Source organism: Lasioglossum baleicum, chromosome 13 (genome assembly GCF_051020765.1).
Source record: "Lasioglossum baleicum chromosome 13, iyLasBale1, whole genome shotgun sequence".
Taxonomy (NCBI): Eukaryota; Metazoa; Arthropoda; class Insecta; order Hymenoptera; family Halictidae; genus Lasioglossum; species Lasioglossum baleicum.
In genome coordinates, this window is record NC_134941.1 from 8631938 (window position 1) to 8652890 (window position 20953).

The following is a 20953-nucleotide window of genomic DNA, read 5'->3' on the forward strand; positions in this document are numbered from 1 at the left end:
TACATGTGTATCTAACATTTCAATATGAATTGGATTACAAGGTGAGACATAATCTTGTAATTAAAAGTAGGATCAGGAATTTTTATAAAAGAGACTATCGAACAAATAAATTGCAAACTTTGTACTTCAGTTCAGACAAATCTTTGCTCAATTTAACACGTTCGCTACCAGTATTTGTTTCGTTGCTTACCTCCCTTGTTCGAAAGTTTTATTAAATGCAACGTACCCAATTTTGAATTATTAAAACAGTTTAGCTGAAGAAAGTCACGGATTCTCTGAGAAGTATGCATTCTACTATGACTTGAAACAACGAAGTGCATAAAATTAATTGGACTGTTTTTAAGTGAACTGTCAGATTATGGATGTCACATGTCATGTTATGGATGAACAGGTTAATATATGGTATATTTTAGCAAGCATCCTTCATGAGCTTAAAAAAAGAAGAACATTTCACTCAATAGCACGTTTTCAGCAATTTATTCAATGACATTTTCGTACCAGGGCTAAAATCTTTTTAGGGCGACATATAACATCTTTGCAATATTTAACGGCGAGGAACGTGTTTGGGGCGCGTCGTAATCAGCACCGTGTTCCCATAGCTTTCGCAGGAACACAGCCGGACATATCCGGAGCACAAACGAGAACCGTCCCCTCTGCCTCGGTCACGTAATCCTCGGGTTAAAATAAACAAACGTTCGCGGGTGCAACGGGCCGAAATTTCCAGCGTCAGGAACACTGGCCCGTGACGTTTATCCCGGAAGAAAATGGAACCTCGAATCGGATATCCGCGACAGAGTCCGTACACCCATTTCGGCACGGAAGGAACCGCGAAGTTGAGAGAGAGTTGGAGAGAGAAATTGAGAGAGAGAGAGAGAGAAAGAGAGAGGGAGGATCGATGGTATCGACAGGCTGTCCTCGGCCAGTCCTACCGATACAATTCTGACCGGATGTTCGGTCTGAAAACCCGATTCCCGGTGATCCCTACTTCCATCGAATCAAAGCCTGTCCGATGACCACCTGCAGGAACCGCGCTCCCGCACACTTTTCCGCCCTTCCTACGACGTTTCCGCGATCCTTGCGCTATCAAAGACTTGGCTTCCCACATTGGTAATCTCGAAAATCGATTCTCCAATTTTTTACGATTTTTTTCGAGCGACACTCGCCGCTCAAAACCGGAAATTACTAGGAGTCGACGGGTACCCTGAAATTCGTGATATGTACTCGGGTACCCGAAGTCGGATAGTGGGGTCGGGAACCCGAAAATTTTAATTTTCTGAAATTTCTACAATTTTCTACGAACTTTGAAAAATAAAGAAAAATATACAACAGTAGGGTAAAGTACCCAAATATGGTACAGTCGCTTATTATGGCACTTGCTTATATCTTGTAAAGGAGAAAATCCTCAAACAATAGATTACCATGCTCACTCAACATTGTACAGTGCAATCGCACCATTCTATAGATATTAGTATCGATCCTCCGCCAGTTGTATCTCCACATGTTGAATATTTTTGTGGTTAGATTTCCGTTTGTATCTTTTTCGAGGAAGCTAAGTTATTTTGAAATGTTTGAACATATTTATAGTTTCAATTTATTTATATTAATGTTTGCCAACTGTTGATTTGGGCTGAAATTTATTTTTTCTTTGTCAGTAGCTAGTATTATCAATCCACGTGGAGTTCCCAATATGGCACTACCAAGAGTTCCCTAATATGGGTATAGCTTATAAATATAATATTCTTGGTGTGGGTGCCGAACATGGCACTAGGTGTCATATTAGGGACTCAAGGTGTACCATATTAAGAACCCCTTTCGCTGGAACCTGCAAATGACACACCACAAAAAAAAATGTTTTTCCCAAGCTGTATTAATTTTTTAACAAACTTGACCTCAGAATCTTATAGGGAGGAAATGCAACTACAACTGGTAATTTTTTAAACGGAAAAGAGCATTCTAAAATAATCAAAAAATGACCAACAAAAAAGTGGTTCGTATTTGGACACTTTACCCTAGTTCTGATTAAAATATGGAAAAAGTTTTACTCGTGGACAATAGTGAAATTACCTAACGTTTTGATAAAATTGTGTTTTAGAATTGATTGTATCGTATTCTTTATAGTATCGTTCACGTGCCCTCGTTTCAGTGCTAACTAATGCGCTCGACGCATTTTCGCGAGGTTCCAGTTTCACAGAAATAACTCGAGAAGTTTTCTCCGGGTTCGATAGTAAGTAAATTTCTGTACGCTTTACGGCCGACAGCTGAATGCATGGTTCAACGAAACTCCAATTTCGGTGGATTTGTACTTGTTCGGGGAGAAGTGATCACAATTCCGTTGGAAATGGGTCACGCAGCGAAGTCGGGGCACGTCGGTGATATTGCATGATAGGTAAATGATCCGGCGTCATTTCATTGATCATAGATGCTTCAGTTTTCCATGGTACGGATCTAATTGTCCATTCAAAAAAGCGCAATGCATTTTAAGCGCCTTCTTAGACGCGGCACCGGTCACGAACTTTGCATAACTCTGCCGGGGGATGAATTATTCGATCGATGAATGGGAAATTTGCAAAATGTTTATGGGATCCTCTTACTCCGGAAAAAAATTCAGCCGAACCAACTACAAAATTACATCCTCACAACCTTATATTCTTAAAAATCTCCTACGCTCCTCAGTTGCATAAACGATTCTGTCACACTTTAAATCAACAATGTGAGGGTTAAATAACTGAGTTAATAAATAATTCGAGATTCTCGAAATGCATAAGAAATTTTTATATAAAGCAGAAAATTCTGAATTCCATTTTGCTTGATCGTAAAATTGATAAAATTCAATGAATCGTACAAAATCATATTTAAAAATCAGATGTAATATTGTTCTCCGGCATTCTTTTCATCCGAATATATAAATTACGATGCTGCATAATTCATACAAACATTGTCTACGAAAACACATCTTGCATTATTCAACAGTGCAATGTTGCCTTGCATAAAATTGGACAATCGCAAAATTCCACTCGAAACCTCAACAAAATTGCAACTGCTATTTCCCTCGAAAAACGCATCCTTTAAACAGCTTCCCGATCTCCGGAGCTTTTTATTCGCTGATAAAGCACGGTTGCATCGAAAGGTTCCTGCAATATCCTTTTTTCCCCGTCGGGGAAAAAATAAAAAATTTGAGTGCTCTGAATAATCTTCTGGGCACTCGGAGTCGGTCTCTGAAAGGACTTAGTAGTGCGTAAAATCGAGTAGATTCTTTTTTTTTTACCGTTGTGGCGGTAGCACGGGTTCGCGATTGCGATTTCGAGTTCGAAAGTTCCGCGGTCCGAAATGAATCGAGGAAAAGCTCGAAAACTCGTTTGTTTTCGCTCTCAAAGGGCGTGGAGGCATTAATTTTCGCGCCGTGGCTCGTTGACGAGTGGCATGTATTAATTAGCCCTCTTTATAAATCGTTCCCGACTTGTGGCGTGGGTGGCTGGCTGGTGTGTTCCACTAATTAATCCCCGGGGAAAGTTCCAGGTGTACTCGCGATGCAAAGATCAGGGCGGCGCGGCCTAATTGATCGGATTGTTCAATTAAGGCTCGGTCACCGAGCAAACAAGAAGTGGGCGGCACTCGCGAACGCTTATGCAAATTCCCCCCCCCCCCCAGAAAACCCATGGAAAAAATGCAAAAGTCACCGAATACTGGCCCAATAACTATTTCCACTAATTGTAAGAAAGTCCGGCGGAGAGCAAGACCGAAAAGAAAAAAATGAACGAAGAACAAAACGCGAGCGAATTTTATTTGCATGCGACGCGTTTCTTCCATCTCCGCAGATTTTCATGCAAATTTTTAGTTTTCCTGTCGGGGGCTGCGATACCGGGGAGAATAGAATTTTTAGTGTCCGTATTAGTGGTTTTGCTGGATAACGATTAAGCTGTGAGATTAAGGATTTCTGCGATTGGTGCATTTTCGCTAGATTGGTAAAAATTTGCGATTTATAAATAAATAGATAGTGCTGACACGATTGTTGTATCACCGTTAACTCGACTACAAATTGTTCTACTCTTCGGAATCGCTAATTAAAATTCACCGATGCTCGCCTAAATTAAAATCCTAGGCACGTAATAATTCATGACACAGTCAAGTTAACCATTACATTCTAATCGTAATGGGTAATCAGATTACACTCTGCTTAATTCTGCTGGGGATTCGGTATCGGTTTTCGATCGGTCTTGTTGATTGTTAATTAAGAATTAATAAGTTCGTAGAAGAATGAATTATAATTACACGCGTCAAAGGATTTAAATGAATTGTAGGAAATAGAGTGAAACTAATAATTGTATTTCCTGTTTTATAATTTTAAAGAATATAATATTCTCAATTTCACTTAACGTCTTCTCGCAGTATTTCAGCCAGTCGTCTTTATCGCAAAATTCGCGATCGGTAATAAAATAGGAGAAGCATGATTGCAAATATGCAAGAGCAGTTTCCGAGGAGGAAGAGACAGTAGAATCGACGTTGATATTGGTTATTTCGTAGTTGCTTTAGTAATTCCCATGGCAGGGGATGACAACCGGGATACGATATTATGGAAATAATTGGAGCATTTGATGGGAACGACACAATGCAGCAGCGGATCCCATCGAGAGCGTTCCTCGTGGAAAGAATGAGAGAGGATGGAACGAGAATAGAGAAGATCGGAGGGAGGAAGCGAAAAATGAGCTCGTCGAGTGCTAAAATCCCCATGGGAGAAGGTTAATCCCTCCCTGCTAGCAATCTTTTGTATCTTGCCCTATCTTCTAGACCGCAATGGATCGGACGAATCCACGATGCACCAAAGGGGTTGTTTTCTATCGGGTTTCCAACCCCTTTCCCAGCTCTCCTTGGCCGACGTAACAGCCACAAATTCGGCTGTTTCATGCGTCTGTCGGCGATTCTTGTGCTTGCTACGCTGAACCGTACTAGAAACCGTTCCGACGATCATTGCACGATCCCCGTAAAGATGTTCCATCGACACAGCCTTCGATCCTCCATTCGAACAGCAAAAGAATTGCACTCTGTTGCGAGAGAGCCACTCAGAATTTAGTTTCTTTCGCCAGTAATTTCAGGAGATGTAGTACTTATGATGTACAAATATACGATGTACATCGTGACGTACATTGTGATGTACAGATGTACATCTTCAGTTTCTTAAATGGGTACTTCATACTCCCTCTGTCCCACAATAATAGTAGCAAGTGAATATTTAAACAGGAATTATTGGCGAATGCAGCTGTAAAAATCAATGTTTCATGACATCTGTCATTCGTTTTGACACATCTTTCAATTTTTGGGTTAACCTAATTATTAGGAATTCTAACAATTTTTCTAAATTCATCATAATTTCAGTTGAATATCAACCCATTGTAAAAGTAAGATGAGAAAAAACAAGTTATGCTGGAAGCAGTGAAGAACGATGGCTCCAATAATTTTAAGCTCTCGCATATAGGGAAAGCAAAGCTTCGCAGCCAAGGCTATCTACAAGTTTAAAATGCAGTAACGAAATTATTGAAAAATCCAGAGAGAAACTATCTGAACACTCAAAATAAAAATCAGGAGTAATATTTTTATTTTACTGTTTAATGTAATCTAGTTTTTTGATAATAAATGTTGCGTTCTATGTGTATTTTCTTTTGCTACTATTATTATGGGACAAATTAAATTCATCAACTGCTACCATTATTATGGACCGGACGGAGTACTTTGTAGTAGATAATATTATTGCTTACGTCAAGACGAGTTCAACGGGCCAACATACCATGACCTTGAACTGAAAAATGCGAAATATATTCGCGTTTTTCGAATAAAAAGAGATAATCGATATTGGTCGACAATTTATGAAGTTAGAATCCCCAAACTTATTGCCAGCTATTGGATCACAGTTTAAATGCTTGGGTAGCCAAGAAACGTTTCTAAACTCGCGGGAGCAGGATCGATCAATCAACCCACAGAGAAGTCAGTAGCTGTCATTTGCGTCCCAAAATCCATTCTCCCGTGGGAAAGTCCGTTTCCGGTTCTTAGCTCGCGAACCAGCTCGCTTGTTTCTTGGAGAAACGAATTTCGCGAGCGAGCGACGCACGAACGAGCGCACCATCGGTTTTCCGGCCGTGACCGGCGCCGAACAACTTTCCTTTCGGCACAAAAGAGAAATGGATGATTCCAATTTCGTAGTCGATAATGTATAGACAGCCGGAACGGTATTACAGGCCATTACTCCCCAGTTCCTTAGAAAGTCTCGATGTGTGCTCGACTCGCGCGCTACACCGATCAGCAGAATCTCGGCCGAAGGAATGTCCTTTTCATGTTCACTTTCCAACCCCCCGATGAATTGTCCGGAACGCTGGTCGGTCGAACGATGATATACTTTCCCCGTAGTTACACGGGAAATCGAAGGGACCTCGCATGGGGAATCGCTGCGAATGGTCGTGCAGTCGCACAACCACCCACGCGATTCTTCCCGGGTAAATGGAACTTCGATTCGGACTGCGTCACGGTGCTGCGTTGCTGCGAATGACTCATCGAAAAATTCAGAATTTTTCTACGTTTCTCGAATCGAAAAGAAAATTCAAACCGAAGGGTACATCATATTTTTAGTATTCTAATTCCAGTTTTACTTGGCACTAGTATTCTCTACAAAAATTTGTATTAATCTTTTTTTTGAAATATTGGGTTGGCGAGATAAAGCCCAATTTTTTTTATTGAAGCAATCAAGTTTAATGAATACGATATTGTCCCTTTTGTACGATAATGTTTTGCCAAAAGAAATAAATAAGAAAATGTTTTATTGATTAAAGTTCATCGCTTGAATAAAGAAATTCGGTTTCACTTCACCTTAAAATACCGAAATTACTTTCTTGCCAACCCAATCTGACACCCCACAGGGTGTCCCATCTAACTTCACCACCTTCAATATCTTTGTTGTTCTTAAAGATACGTCAAATGTCTGAAGGACAAAGTTGAATGGTAAAATGGGGCTCATATGATACCAAAAAATTGTTCGTTTTATGTAATCATTTTAGAGATATGAAGGTCACCTTCATTTTTTTTTAATGAAATGAGGTATTTTTTAATACATCAATCGATGTAGCTGGACATTCGTTATAAAAAGGTACTGACCTATGTATGTCGAAAAGTTATAACTCTAAAACACCATTACTTACTTGTGTAACGTCTTAGTACGACAGTGTAATGGTGTTTTAGAATATACTATATTAAGAATAGAATATAGAATTGTTTTAGAGTATTTAAATAGAATATTAAAAAATACCTCATTCCATTTAAAACAAATGAAGGTGGCCTTCATACCTCTAAAAAAATGACATAAAAACTACAATTTTTTTGGTATCGTATGAGCCCCATTTTATCATTCAACTTTGTCCTTCAGACATTTGACGTATCTTTAAGAACAACAAAGTTATTCAAGGTGGTCAAGTTAGCTGGGACACCCTGTATACCTAGAAAAGTAAATTTGTTGAATAATTATTGGAGAATATGATTTCCGGCCCATCCAGTATATTTCGAAAATTGCATTTTAGCCAGCTGGTCGAGGAAATGTACTGTGGCGTGGTGGTTTCCTTTTTTTGTTGTTCGAGCACCATTTGCACGAAACCTTGGACCCTTTTTGGGATATTGTTACTCAGGCGACCCATTTTATTCTGTGGTCTCCGGGTGTAGGAGTCGATTCGATGTGCAATTTTATTTGCGGCTGTGCGGATAAGGGATTTATTGTTTTCTAATAAAGATACTGCAATGAAATTTCGTTTGTAAAATAAAACGCGATGTAAATGGAAATGTTCATGGTGTCACAAAATGAAATGTAAACATTCACTGAAAAAATGGTTCAAACAGAAAAAAAATGCAATAATTGTAAAAAATGTTATAAATTATAATGTCCTCATTTAAACTGCGAACTAATATACAAAAGTGTTAGCGTTTTGAATTCTGCAGTCAGTTTTAATTCATGAAAAACATGAGATTTCCTCTGCGTAGAAGTTGAACTATGAACATAAACTTTCCGAACATTATACAATGTGGCAACTTTGATTACGACTAGATTTTATGCGTCCCTAACTCCCGCAACTTTGGAACACATAATGGAGATTGTAGTGAAATTTTAATGGTCTTTGCACGTTGTTGTTTAATTGGTAAATCTTTTGATAAAGAAAATGGCTGCCACTTATGCCCTGGTTTTATTATTTCATCGTGACTACAGGTCGTAGATTTGCCTGACCGTTAACCCTTCAGACAAAGCCTGTAACGTTCAGTTACACTCGCAATCAAGATTCTGAACTAAATTTATACGGACGTTAACATTTAATCCTTTCGTTAGCTTTTCATTTTCAGAAAGCGAGCATTGGGGAACAAATTAATTAAAAGAACCGCAACATTAAAAGTTCTTGGGTTCGAAGCTGTTGGATATTTAACATTAAATAAAACAATAACAATATTTTATCAAGATACATTGATTCGAGAGGCTAAAAAATTACGTGCACGTTTAAATAACAGGTGTTTACATGATCGACCGTTCACATAACGGGTGTTCGTATAACGGAGGCTGCACAGTATAAATAAAACATTGACTCGTTTCTGTCGGATGGAAACCGACTCGACGGTTCTTTGAAGAAAACATTCCGAGCTTTTGATCGATGGTCGGTCCTCGTACAGCATCCTGCTCTCCAACGACTCGAATATATTCGAATATATTCAAGTACACATAGTCGAGACACTCGTTACTCCCTCCAGCCGTCCATAAAAACAGTGCTCGGGGTTGTGAAAAAGGGAGAAAAAGGGGAAAAAGAGAGAAAAGCAAGGAAGAGAACACCGTTCGCCTATCGATCAGCTTCGCCGCAGTTTTGCCTCGCAAATTCGTCGCGCGACCATTCGAAAAAGATTCGTTTCCCCATTCTTGTTATTCATGCGGCCGATGCGTCGTTATCCCAGTGCTATCTTGAGTTCTCATAGTCACCGGTTTTATTGATTTCACCTTTAAAGGGCTGCCTGTCGAGGAACAGACAGTGGTAGCAAGATAGCGAAGAGAGGAATAGAGAAACGAGTATGTTGCACTCTAATTAAACTAAAACTTCTATTTTTTACACATTATTTTATACGATTTTATTTTGTATTTTAAGCCTTTGTATTTTCACCACTAAAAATTGCTGTACCATTATTCAAAATATTGTTTACACTATTAAATATATCGGTATCTAATCAATTATTAAACATTTAGTTATTATATGAGGTACTATACCAATTTCACATCTACAAAATGTTAAAAATCACAAGGAATGGAAATATTCTAGATCGGAAAGAAAGTTTAATTTTGCAGTTAAAATAGCTCCGAGTGCAAAGGGTTAAGCCTTCACGTAAGGTTACAAATACATACAAAGCCTGATATATAATATTTTTTACGGTGATTTATATTTGGTAATTTGATATTGTCGTTAAACTGAATACAAGATTTAATCTCTCAAATACCATTCTCGTTCAATTTGTATTAAAAAATAAGTTTATCAATTTTTCATAACACCGTGAAGTAAAAAACATAAAAAATTGAAACGGGAAATGATGGATCCTACAGTTGCCTGATTCAGTCTAATTTGCATTTATTCATACCGATGCAAATCGCCGGAGTGGGAAAAAATTCAAAACCTCTGAGCAAGTTAATCGAATTCTTCGAAATAGCTTGCTAGAAATCTTCACGAAAATCATAAAAATAAAAGCTCGTTGACTTTATACAGATCTGAACAATAAAATGACATAAATAAATTTCCTCAGAATTTTACAGAGGCTAATTATCTGCAGACGAATGACGGGGAACTTTCTACGTAAACCTAATTCCTGGTTCTCGGTGAAATATCGAGCGAAATCAATCAGTCCAGGAAATTCATAAAGAGCATCCTGCCTCCGTAATCATTCAAAGCCATTTTCGCGTGTTTACGTTCATTAGGACGCGCCATTCAGTCGCGCCATTGGCGTAAGCAAAATGGCGGAAACGTCTATGCTGGAACTGCATAAACAGCAATTTATGTTAACGATGTAATTGCTGCAATTTTGCGTCGGGAGCCTCCGATATTAAAAAAAAAAATAATACAAAACTCGATTTTTCGCTGTTCATTGAAAGAATCAATAATTCGAATTATTAGGTAGAAGAATAGACGGAAAATACACGAACATCTTCGTTAATTATAGTTATATGAAAAACCATTCAGAACGAGGTGAAGAGTGCTTCAAAAATCTCGCACACTAATTGAAGAGCACCTAACTTTCGGGAACTTCTTTCCCTAGATTCACTTCCAAATTAGATCATGAAATTAACGATGCTTTTTTCAATGGAACTTTACAAGTTGTATATTATATTTTCGTGGAAGGTTCAATGCAAATGGAAAAATGTTTGCATTTTTAATCAGAAATGAGCCAGTGAAAGATTCACAATTTATGTGCATCAAATATTTAACTTTTAATTACTCGCATCTGGTATTTACAACCTCAGAACTTGAAATTCGTTTGGAAGCATGAAACGACGGTCTCGCCCACATTACTAAATATTTATCCAGCATTAACACGGACGTTGTACCGAATAAAAATTTATTTACATCGGAGTCGTATAAAATTCCACGCGAACAGCGTCGAAAGTGGCGTGCGAGTACCCGAAGGTTAAAATTTGACACACGTAAAGCAAACGTCGCGACTGACAGTGCGAGTAAACAAATGAACGCCGGTTTGCCGGGGCGTTACAAACATTTGCACTGTGGACACAACTCGCCGTAAAGACAACGCGTTGTATCGATCGAACCGCAGAATCGCAGGGGCCGAGGCACGTGAGGATGGCGGACGTATTCGAAATAAAACCCTTAATGGAGTCCGATAGATGGAAGGTACGTAAGGAATTAACGAAACGGAAATAGGTCGAGCCAAGCGGAAAATGGCCAATTTCTGAAATAGAAGATTGGACTCCCGGCAATCTCTGTGTGTGTCTCCACCCACAATCCCCTCGCGTACGTACATACACACACCCCCCCCTCTCTCCTCCCCGCCCTGGTTGAATCCTTTGAGATGCAGTCGAGAGAAGTCAAAGAAGCCTATGAAAAGGTTGTGCTCCGCCTTGTTCCCTGCCTGCTCTCCCCTTTCGTTTTAATACTTCAACAACCATTCTCAGATGAAGAATGTTTCCAACGTCTATGGAATCCGAGGATACAGTGCCCCCTCTACCTCCCTCCTCCTCTCACATTCCCCTCGATTCTACAACCCACGCCTGCCTCTTTTTCTCATCGCTCGCTACCTTTCGAAAAGACGCAGCAGCCCAGGCCCGGAACCGAGGAAACTCACCGAACAGAGCCATGTAGAATGGTTGCAGGTATGCAGGCACACACTTACAGGGTGACCCTCATACTTGCCAGATGCTGCAGTAGACGTACAAATTTTCTTCAAGGTCAGCCTTCCCGTGATCTCAAGGCAGGCGATATATCTTCCAAATGCTTGCACTCCATCGTTCATTTCGAAAAGATGACTCTATACGAAAATTTTTTGCAACCATATAGCTGAATGTATACGTGTGAAATTTTTACCGTATTTAGATTGCACGTGCAGGAGTGTGTGCAAAAATTTTCAGCTTCGAAAGTTCATTTTTCAAGGAGGCAGAATTTTTTCATTGAGGACCTCACTTTTCAAAGGTATAATCTGGTCGTTCGCTTGAGAAAGATGATTCCATTTGGAAATTTTTTGCTACCACATAGCTGAATGAATATTTGCGAAATTTTTACTGTATTTGGATTATACGTGCAGAAATGTGTGCAAAAATTTTCAGCTTCGAAAGTTCATTTTTCAAGGAGGCAGAATTTTTTCATTGAGGACCTCATTTCTCAAAGGTATAATCTGGTCGTTCGCTTGAGAAAGATGATTCCATTTGGAAATTTTTTGTAACCACATGGCTGAATGAATATTTGCGAAATTTTTACTGTATTTGGATTATACGTGCAGAAATGTGTGCAAAAATGTTCAGCTTCGAAAGTTCATTTTTTAAGGAGACATAATTATTTTATCGAGGACCTCCACAGTTTTTAACACGGTGGATCCACCCATTAGGAAATTTTGAAAATCTCAGAGGGAAATTGTTCCTCGATGCATCGTCTATCACTTTAGAGTTGCCTCTTTCTGTAATATTTGGCATTATCAAAAACGAGGAGGATACTTAAGATACCCCGGCGAGGTGGAACACCCTAAACGTGCACACATATATACACACACACACGTCAACGGTGCATTATCGATTTACTAGACCCCCGCCGTGACATTTCCTTGCCTGATAAAACCGACCTCGACCGATCCCACGTTTACGTACACCGAGGAATTCGAACGCGTCGCTGCATCTCAGAGACTCGAAGAGAGCCGTCTCAGGGGAAGAACTATCGACGGGATCGAACGTGAACGGCCAACGAACACGGTCCATGGAATTAGATGCTCGGGGAAAGAAAATATGTATCCAGTTGCAGAGACCATACATGCACTCAAAAAAACAATTTGGAAAATTCATTCTCGAAGCAGCCCTGTACCGTCATTCTGTGCATACGAACAGCCTATCAACGAAATCGTCAATATTAATTTATCAACGAACCAGAAATTAAAAAAAAATCAATTACCTCTTTTAATAATCTTAATGATTCAAAATACAATAAAAAAGCAAAAACACATCCTTCAATTCTGGTCTAAGATTAAAAAAGTGTAACAAAATGCGCGAGAATCAGGGAACAAATTTTCCACAGAAATATTTGCAGCATCCACTGCGAAGTAGCAATACCATCGACATTAGTTAAGGATGTTCTGGAGGTATATAAAAAGGCAACAAAATTTTTGAAAATTTGACAAGATATAATTCTTACTAAATTAATGCAATTACCAAAGTTTGGGCTCGATTCACTGCACCGTTTAAGAATTATAGCAACTTAAGGTTTGCACACTTTAACACGTCTTCTTATGGAGAATTCATAAAATTCCACTTGAACCCCTATTTACAAACCTTGAAGAAACGCAACTAGAAACTCCAGTTTTTTTTAATATGTAGTAAAAATTATGTAATTAATTATGTTCAAAATTTATTAGGATTCACTAAACAGTTGCAGAGCAAAATAATTATAAACTGTCACAAAACGTCAAATTTATCGTGTTGTCTCTCACTAGCATGGAAACGCGACAAATGTAGACCACTGAATACAGCTGCAGAGGGTACAGTATTCGCAAAAGTTTAATGCAAAATATACTCATGAATGGCTTTCATTGCCATGTATTGATGGATTTCGAATTTCTTGTACTTTTGTCTCCCATTGTACCTCCCGTTTCGTAGATCTCAAAGTGTCACAAATGCGCGAAAATTCCGATCGTCTTGCATACGTTCGCGATACCGAAAGAGAACTAGCGAACTAGTGTGCGAGAGAATGACTGAAAAGGAGAGAAGAAAATTCGCTGGTAGTTGAGAAGCCGAGGAGGCATCCGAAGCATCACAAGCAGATTACGCGAACGCAAACGGCAGCGTATCTTCGCATAATAAGAAGCTGCTGCGTCGTCTCGGTTCTCCACTTAATCTATAGCTTCGCATGTATTTATAAATATATAGAGATCACATACGGGAGTACATATATCGTATCGCAATTTTAAGCGCATCTCGCCCGATTTTATTCGTCTCTCCCTTTCTTTTTCTCTATCTCTCCTCATTTCTATCGCTCTAACCTGCTTAGGTCGCGAATTTTCCCTCGCGATAGTTCGCCGTAGTCGAGGAAAACGGCGATATTCCAGTGACGCTGAACCCGTCGAATAAATTATTTCAACTGCACGAGCAAACTGATTCCGAAATTAACCGTGCGCGGCGCTAAAGACCGCTCTCCGAAGCGGAAAAGCAACCGCTCCGCTGAAAACTAGACCTATAGCTTCAGGTGACTCCTTCGAAACTGATTGTTGTGAACTTTCCTTGGTTGTCGCGACGCGGCACGGGAAAGGTGGAAATATTCGTTACGGTTGCTACGCAGAATACGCGCTCTGCCCTTTGTGCCAGTTCCATTCTTAAATCCTCGCGAAAATTAGAAACTGCAACTACTCGGTGCCCTGCCTACAGCGATTATGTAATTGTTTTAAAACTCTTTAGACCGATGAAAAATTTTTTATAAGATTTGATGATTTCGGCGCGAGGTTCGATCAGTTGTAACACTACAGCAATTGTGCAATTATTTAACCATGTATCCCGACGTTTCGATCCTAATGTGGATCATTTTCATTAAGAGACATTTATTGCGTCTAAAAATTTTCGTAAGAAAAAAACTTACTTGCTGCGAAAAAGAGAGTGCGAAAAACATTAAGAATAAATTGTAATTTGTATATAGAGACCACATACAACAGTTATGGGCGCAGAAATTTTTTGAAGTGAATTGAGTCGTGTTTGTCAGGTTGGGGCAGAGTTTATTAAACGAACTGTAATTGTCCCATTCCGAAATCATGTCTCAAACGAAATCCAGCAATGAAACAAGAACTTGTTGAGATTGAGAACGGAGTTGATTCCACAGAAAAATAACTTTTGTACTTCGCTGGAAAGCTTCTTATCGTCGTAGTCGGTTCACAAATTCAATCATACATTGCGCAAATATTTCTCTGCAGGAAACAACCGTCTTTCTTTTGCGGCGCTGTCTTCCTTCGTTACTATAATTCGCAATGTACACACAGCCACCCGCTTCGTTTAGGAAAGCTCTTAAGAAAATTACATTTCCCATTTCATTAATGTTGAATGATCTCCATCCCGTTTCCTTTAAGAGATAGCCTATGCAAAACTAAATCTATTGCGAGCACTGAATGTCCAGTAGGTACTCTCTAACAGGGTATTCAAGTGCAACCGATCCAAAAAATCAATTTCGGTTTAAGTACATCGAGAGAGAGAGAGAGAGAGAGAGAGAGAGAGAGAGAGAGAGAGAGAGAGAGTATAGATTAGTAAAAATAAATAAAATGTTATATTCCATAAAACAATGAAATTAGAGTTCGCGTTTAGGGAGAATTAATATAAAATATATTTTGTTCAAACCCTTCTCGTACGATCTAATGATTCAGACTCGTGACGAAAATTTCAAACAGACTGTACTAAATTTTCTTACAATTTTTCAGAGGCAATGCAAACATTTTTAATCACTTTTAGCGATAATTGGAAATGCAGTGCTCGATATTGCCAGCATTAATTAAATATTAACACGCAAGTTCAGGTTCAATATACACTACCGCTCATAAATGTTTAGGCACTCCTCTTTCATGATAACTTTTTCAATATTCGATCATGCGATTTGAACTTTTTTGGGAAGCTAGAGCAACTAGTTTACTGCAGGATGTGAGAAGAAATTTTCTCAAAAATTGCAAAGATCGGCATTGTTGAAAAAATACTACTGAGTACCAGTACTAAACGCACAGTTTTTTAAAAATTTGATTTTTAATATTGCATTGTCATCCAGTTCTGAGCTATGTTTAAAGTTTCAAGTCTCTAACTCTCGTCGGGAAGTGATTTAAAATTCGATTACAAGATTTGACCGCATACAACAACGACAACATGGACAACTCGGGCAAGCTAATATAAGCGTGGTAATAAGGAAGACGATCCAAACAGAAAAAGCTCGGAAGGGTTAACGAGGCAAGTTCTGCGATCGATGGGAACGTATTGGCACGGTTGCCTTTCATTATTTAGCCGCGCGATTTGAATAAAGCTGTCGGAAGTGTCTCGGCGCCTCCTCCCCAGTTTTCATCCCTCGGGTTTCCACCACACCCAGCAACACTTGATAACTTCACCGTCTACTGTATAATGTCGCGGTCGCTCTCCCACGACCTGCTAGATCCGTACGTTCACGTAATTCGTAAAGTAGAATTCGAAACTTTCTCGCGTTGCCGATTCTCTTCACCGCACTCTCGCTTCGTTTATGCGAGTTGCGCGCACGGTCGTTAGGCTACCGGCTCGAATCGTGAGTTAATGTCTGCTAAACTCAACGGGGTTTGTAGTTGCGACGATGTCCGGCGAGGGAAGGTGTTGGTCTTAGCGATTAGGGTCATTCCTAGGCGTCAAAAAAGGGTCCAAAATTTTTATGGAGAACAAAAATATTTCAGAGTATAATTTCATTCATTAATTTTCATTATAAATGTATAAAATCCACACAAACTTTCATATACTTCTAGAATGTATCTTTGCACCAACAAAAAGATATATAAAAAAAACTTTTTAAAAACCACGCTTATATTAGAATGCAGTAAAAAGGAGAAAATAATTGTGTTTTCCTGGCTCTCCACAAAACACCGAATCCAGTTATAAGTATTAATAATACTTTTCCCCAAAATTTCAACGTTTCTTCTGTTATAAAATTAGTATCGGAACAGATAGAAAAATTTAATATAAATTTAAACATAAAATCATGACATTAGTGACTATAAGTAAAAGCTAGAAAAAAGTGTAAATATTAGCTTTTAAATATTTCTCGAGGGTCCTCGGGCACAAATGGCACCCCCTTCCACCCCTAATTTTCTCGAGCTACTTCCGAGTCACCCGGTGCATGGACAGATGTATTCCCGGTCTCATCTAAGGAGAATATATAAGGGATATTGCGGGGGCGGCAAGAATGAATCGCGAAATTATGCGACGTACACGCGGCGAGCTTTTTCATCGGGGGTAGGAAGCTGTGAGCGCGGCACAAAGCATACCCGGTTGGAAGAGGGAAAGGGAAGAAGAGAGAGTGTGTATACATACGTGTACGTGTATGTGTGAACGAGGGGGAGGGTGGAGGGCATGCAGCATCCAACGGCGTTTCTCGATACACCGTGAGATACGTATGAAATATTCATGGAATTGCGCGAGTCACCCCTTTCGTTACAGCGAATCGCGAGACCCGGCGTTTGAAGGGGCGGACGCCGCCGCTATAGGCAATCTTGTTTTCGCGGGGGATGCAAATTACACTGGATGCACCCCTGTCCAAAATCCAGTTTCAGATAAATTCTTGAAATCCGTTGGCGCGCGCTCTCCGCCGCAAACAACGCGGACAAATACGCTGATCGAAATAAAATCGGCCCGGCGTCGTTCAATATGTCGCGCGCCGCTTGATTTGTGCTCGCCGGGGGAGATTACCTGCGATGGAGCACCATTGGACAGCAATTCCGAGAGTGATTCTTTCGTAACGCGGTGTCGCGAATTTATTATTAGTCCGTTCAAAAAATTCTGTAGATCGATCGTACAATCCGGGACAAATAGCACAATTTTTTTCAATGTTTGTTTTGTAGTAGAAACTGGTGAAAATACATTTTTCATGTCAATTTTAAAAATAAGTGCGTCAGTCGTGACTAATATTTGCGACAATGTGTGTAATTTGACACACGTTGACTGACGGGAGCCAGTGACAAGTTTCTCGGCAGTCCATTTCGCCAGTTTTTGTTTAACTATGTAATGCAAATAACGCGTTTGTTTATTCCGCTCGTTCATTTGGCGAACTTCCCTGGTGACGTTTCTGCTCTCAATTCCTTCATACGTGTTATAACGTGATGTTGATTTGCATTATTGGAAAATAAACAACCCGCAGAATTGGAAATATCAACTGTTTTAATAACCCGCGAATTTTATGAATTTATGACACAAATGAGTGAAAGACTAGAATGATAAAAGCGATGCAAAAATATCGGTATATTATCAACTTATTCAAAAATGAAAGGAAGAAACAAGTTTTAAATCAATTCCAGTACTACCAGAACCCCTAAGTGCATTCGGGTTCTTCTTCGCAAATTTATGGATAATAATTCTATATAATGTGTAAATAATAATAATATAACTATTTGTGAATTTAGATGAAATTTTACATATAAAAAAATGAATATTGACTATAATATTCATATTAAATGTACTTTAATTCTACTTTTTCATGGTCCATTTAAAGATTAAAATACAAAATTTTTATTTTGCGTAAAAATCCGCAGTCGATAAATGTTCTTTTGAAGAAACGTTTTATCAGCCAAATTCGGCGTCGCGCAAAACAAAAGCATTTATCTCCATTCACCTATTTCAAAAATCTATTTCTCCTTGACGCCGTAAACACTATAAGCGAGAACGGACGTCACGAGACCATAATAAATGACAGAACTCGGCGACCCCGTCGAATAAATGCGGACCGTCTCCCGGCAGACAATGAGCGTTTTTCCGACGGTAATCTCGGGAGGGAATGAGTCCCCGGGATTTCTTCGCGAACGGAAAAAATCGTGCGCGCGGCTTTTGTTGCAGACTCTCGCGCGAACACCAGCTGACGCGTGTAATTACACGCGGCCCGATCGAACGCCGCTCACCTAAAACGTTTTGCACTGTTCGCTGAAACGTGTGCCCGACGGGAAATCGCGATAAGATGGGAATCCCTCCGAGGAATTTTTGTCCCGCCGTTCAATCGCGCTCCGGGATAGATAAAATCCAGATAAAAAATTTCTATTTGTCGTCTAATTCGATCAGACGCGAGCCATTGATTCCCGACGACATTACTCTTCGCTGTTCGTTTTATACACTCGCCTAATCCTCTCACGTTACTCGATTATTCTACCAGTCTATCCTTCGAATCGCTAATTTTATTATTTATTTTTTATTATACCCTATAGTGGATGCAAAAAATATTTGATCCCTTCATTCTCGAAAAAATAGAGCTACTTCTTAAAAATGCTACAAATTCAAACGCCTGTAAAAACCTTAACAAATTTTTTCCGTGACTCGATCCACCACAGATTTCAAGATTGAAGCTTCCCCTTTCCAACGAGACCTCGAAACTTGATGCACGATCTTTTTGGATCGATTTACTAAAACGTGAAGTGGGGTACTACCAAATTAACAATAAATAAGAAACACCATCAAAGTTGGTCTCCATTTTTGTTCCATAAAACAGCGAAAAAAATCGTACATCAAGTTTCGAGGTCTCAAAAATTTGTTGAAAAAGTTTGTAGCATTCTCGTTCAACAAAATTTTGTCATCGGCTCTGAAAAAATCGCAACTGTCCACAGACTTTCGAGCTATACTGTTCAAAATTATTCGAAGTTCACCTGCTACCCAGACTAGTATAAACGGAGGGTGCCAAACACGCTCAGCATCGAGACTCGGTCACCTCTCCATCATTTCCTCTTCCTTCCTGGGCTCTTCGCAGCCCGTGCGCACCGAGGCTTGTCATAAATACACAAAATCCGCCGTCCAGATACCGGTTATCCTTAGTAACGGTCTACACCCCTGCGTTGCTGCTCGAAGGCTCGATAAATCAACTACCACGGGGTGGTCCTTAACGCTCGAACAGCGACAGGCTCGCTCGAGCCGCGGTTATTATTGTATCTGCGATCGTCGAGTACATCTGACGGCGGCGCACCCCGTCGACGACGGTGATACATGCAGGTGTTGATCCCATTTCCGGCTGAGAGACCGGTTAACGCCGCCACACGTGAGTCACGTGCGTTTGATTTACTAACCGCCCCCGCAACGACCACCCCCCCATAGCTCTGTATGCCGTGACTTTGCGGCCTACACCAGGATTCTGTTAAATCATGTCCACTCACATTATGTGTTGGCAAAGAATATTAATAGGTGGCTTGCAGGAAACTACGCGAGGGGGCCAATTAAGAGAAAATTAATGAACTTTCGCAAAACTACTCGAGGGGTATTCTTATTTTCGAGGAGGTATTCAGGAATTTTTTTCGAAAAAACTATTGACCGATTCGAATCGAAATTTTGCACACGTATTCACTGGTGTTTGTGGTATGCGTGCGATTTTTTAAAAGCGAAAATAATGAAAATTACGCGAGATATATATTTTTTACAGAGCATTCTTTTTTGAATAATGTGGGTCGACCTGTCGACGTCTTAAATGTCTTAATCAGTATGAATTATGGTCCAAAATAAAGGAAATAAAAAATCTTGATTACTTACAAACTGTGCGACATTTTGAAGGCGAATTAAGCAAGATAAAAAAATAAATAGGTGAATAAATAATCGATTGGTTGTACTCCGACATTATGCTTCTTGGTGACCATAAGCCGTACCCATGTTTCACAGTGTGCCGACGGTAATCACGTTATTTGCTGTGGCCGGCCCGCTCTGATCACGCGGTCGCTATTAAACAATACCGCTGATGACGCGTTTGTTTCCGCGCAGAATTTACTTACTCGATTCGCACGCGCGCAAGCATGCTGTCTTTGCCGTGATTATTATCTAGCGTGTCCAGATCCGCCACGTGTTTGCACAGACCGCCCTGTAATTTCGTTTAGGTCGGCGCGGTTGGTTCCCCGTGTACACACACTCCTCCCACGAATGCCAGCTTTCCCGGAATGATTCGATAAGGAACGGAATTTTCGATAGAAATTGTTCCCTTGGAGAGCAGGGAAAGTATTGGTGCAATCGGTTTCTTGGGAATCGGCGAGGACCGAGATCGTCTACTATCGGATGACTGGAGTTGGATACATTTTGACGAGAAACTTCCAAATTTTTGTTTTCGAACAGATAGAACTCGTGGAGGTTTTTGGGGGTTCGATAAAAGTGACTGAATGGATTTAGTGGTCGACTTGTGGTTTATATCTGTGGTTGTCAGGAAGAACGCCACATGTCACATAGTTTCACTTTCGAGATATTGCCGTTTAAAGTTTTGATCTGCAATGCTTTGACATAGGACATCGGCTAAATTGCATTATTTTTTTGAGCCTTCGTATTTGTTTTCATGACTTTTTTTTCTGGTAAATACGTAAATCCAATAGCATTTTTCCTTGAAACTACAGATATTATGGTTTTATATTACGATTACTAGTTAACCCTTTCGAATGATGTTCGAACCAAGTCGAACATTTTAAGCTTAGTCAGTGCAAGATATATTTACATTCCCATTGATAACGATTTCATAATTTGCATCATAAAATCGTTATCAGCTGTTCGAGG

General features: G+C 39.8%; 1 protein-coding gene and 1 long non-coding RNA gene across 6 annotated transcripts in view; both read right to left on the reverse strand.

The window, feature by feature from the left end:
- The window catches only part of Rho-5 (rhomboid-5), a 330384-nt gene that overhangs the window by 113069 nt on the left and 196362 nt on the right, over nucleotides 1-20953 (reverse strand). The window lies entirely within an intron of this gene.
- LOC143214754 (uncharacterized) overlaps nucleotides 1-20953 on the reverse strand; it is a 90267-nt gene that overhangs the window by 61642 nt on the left and 7672 nt on the right. The window lies entirely within an intron of this gene.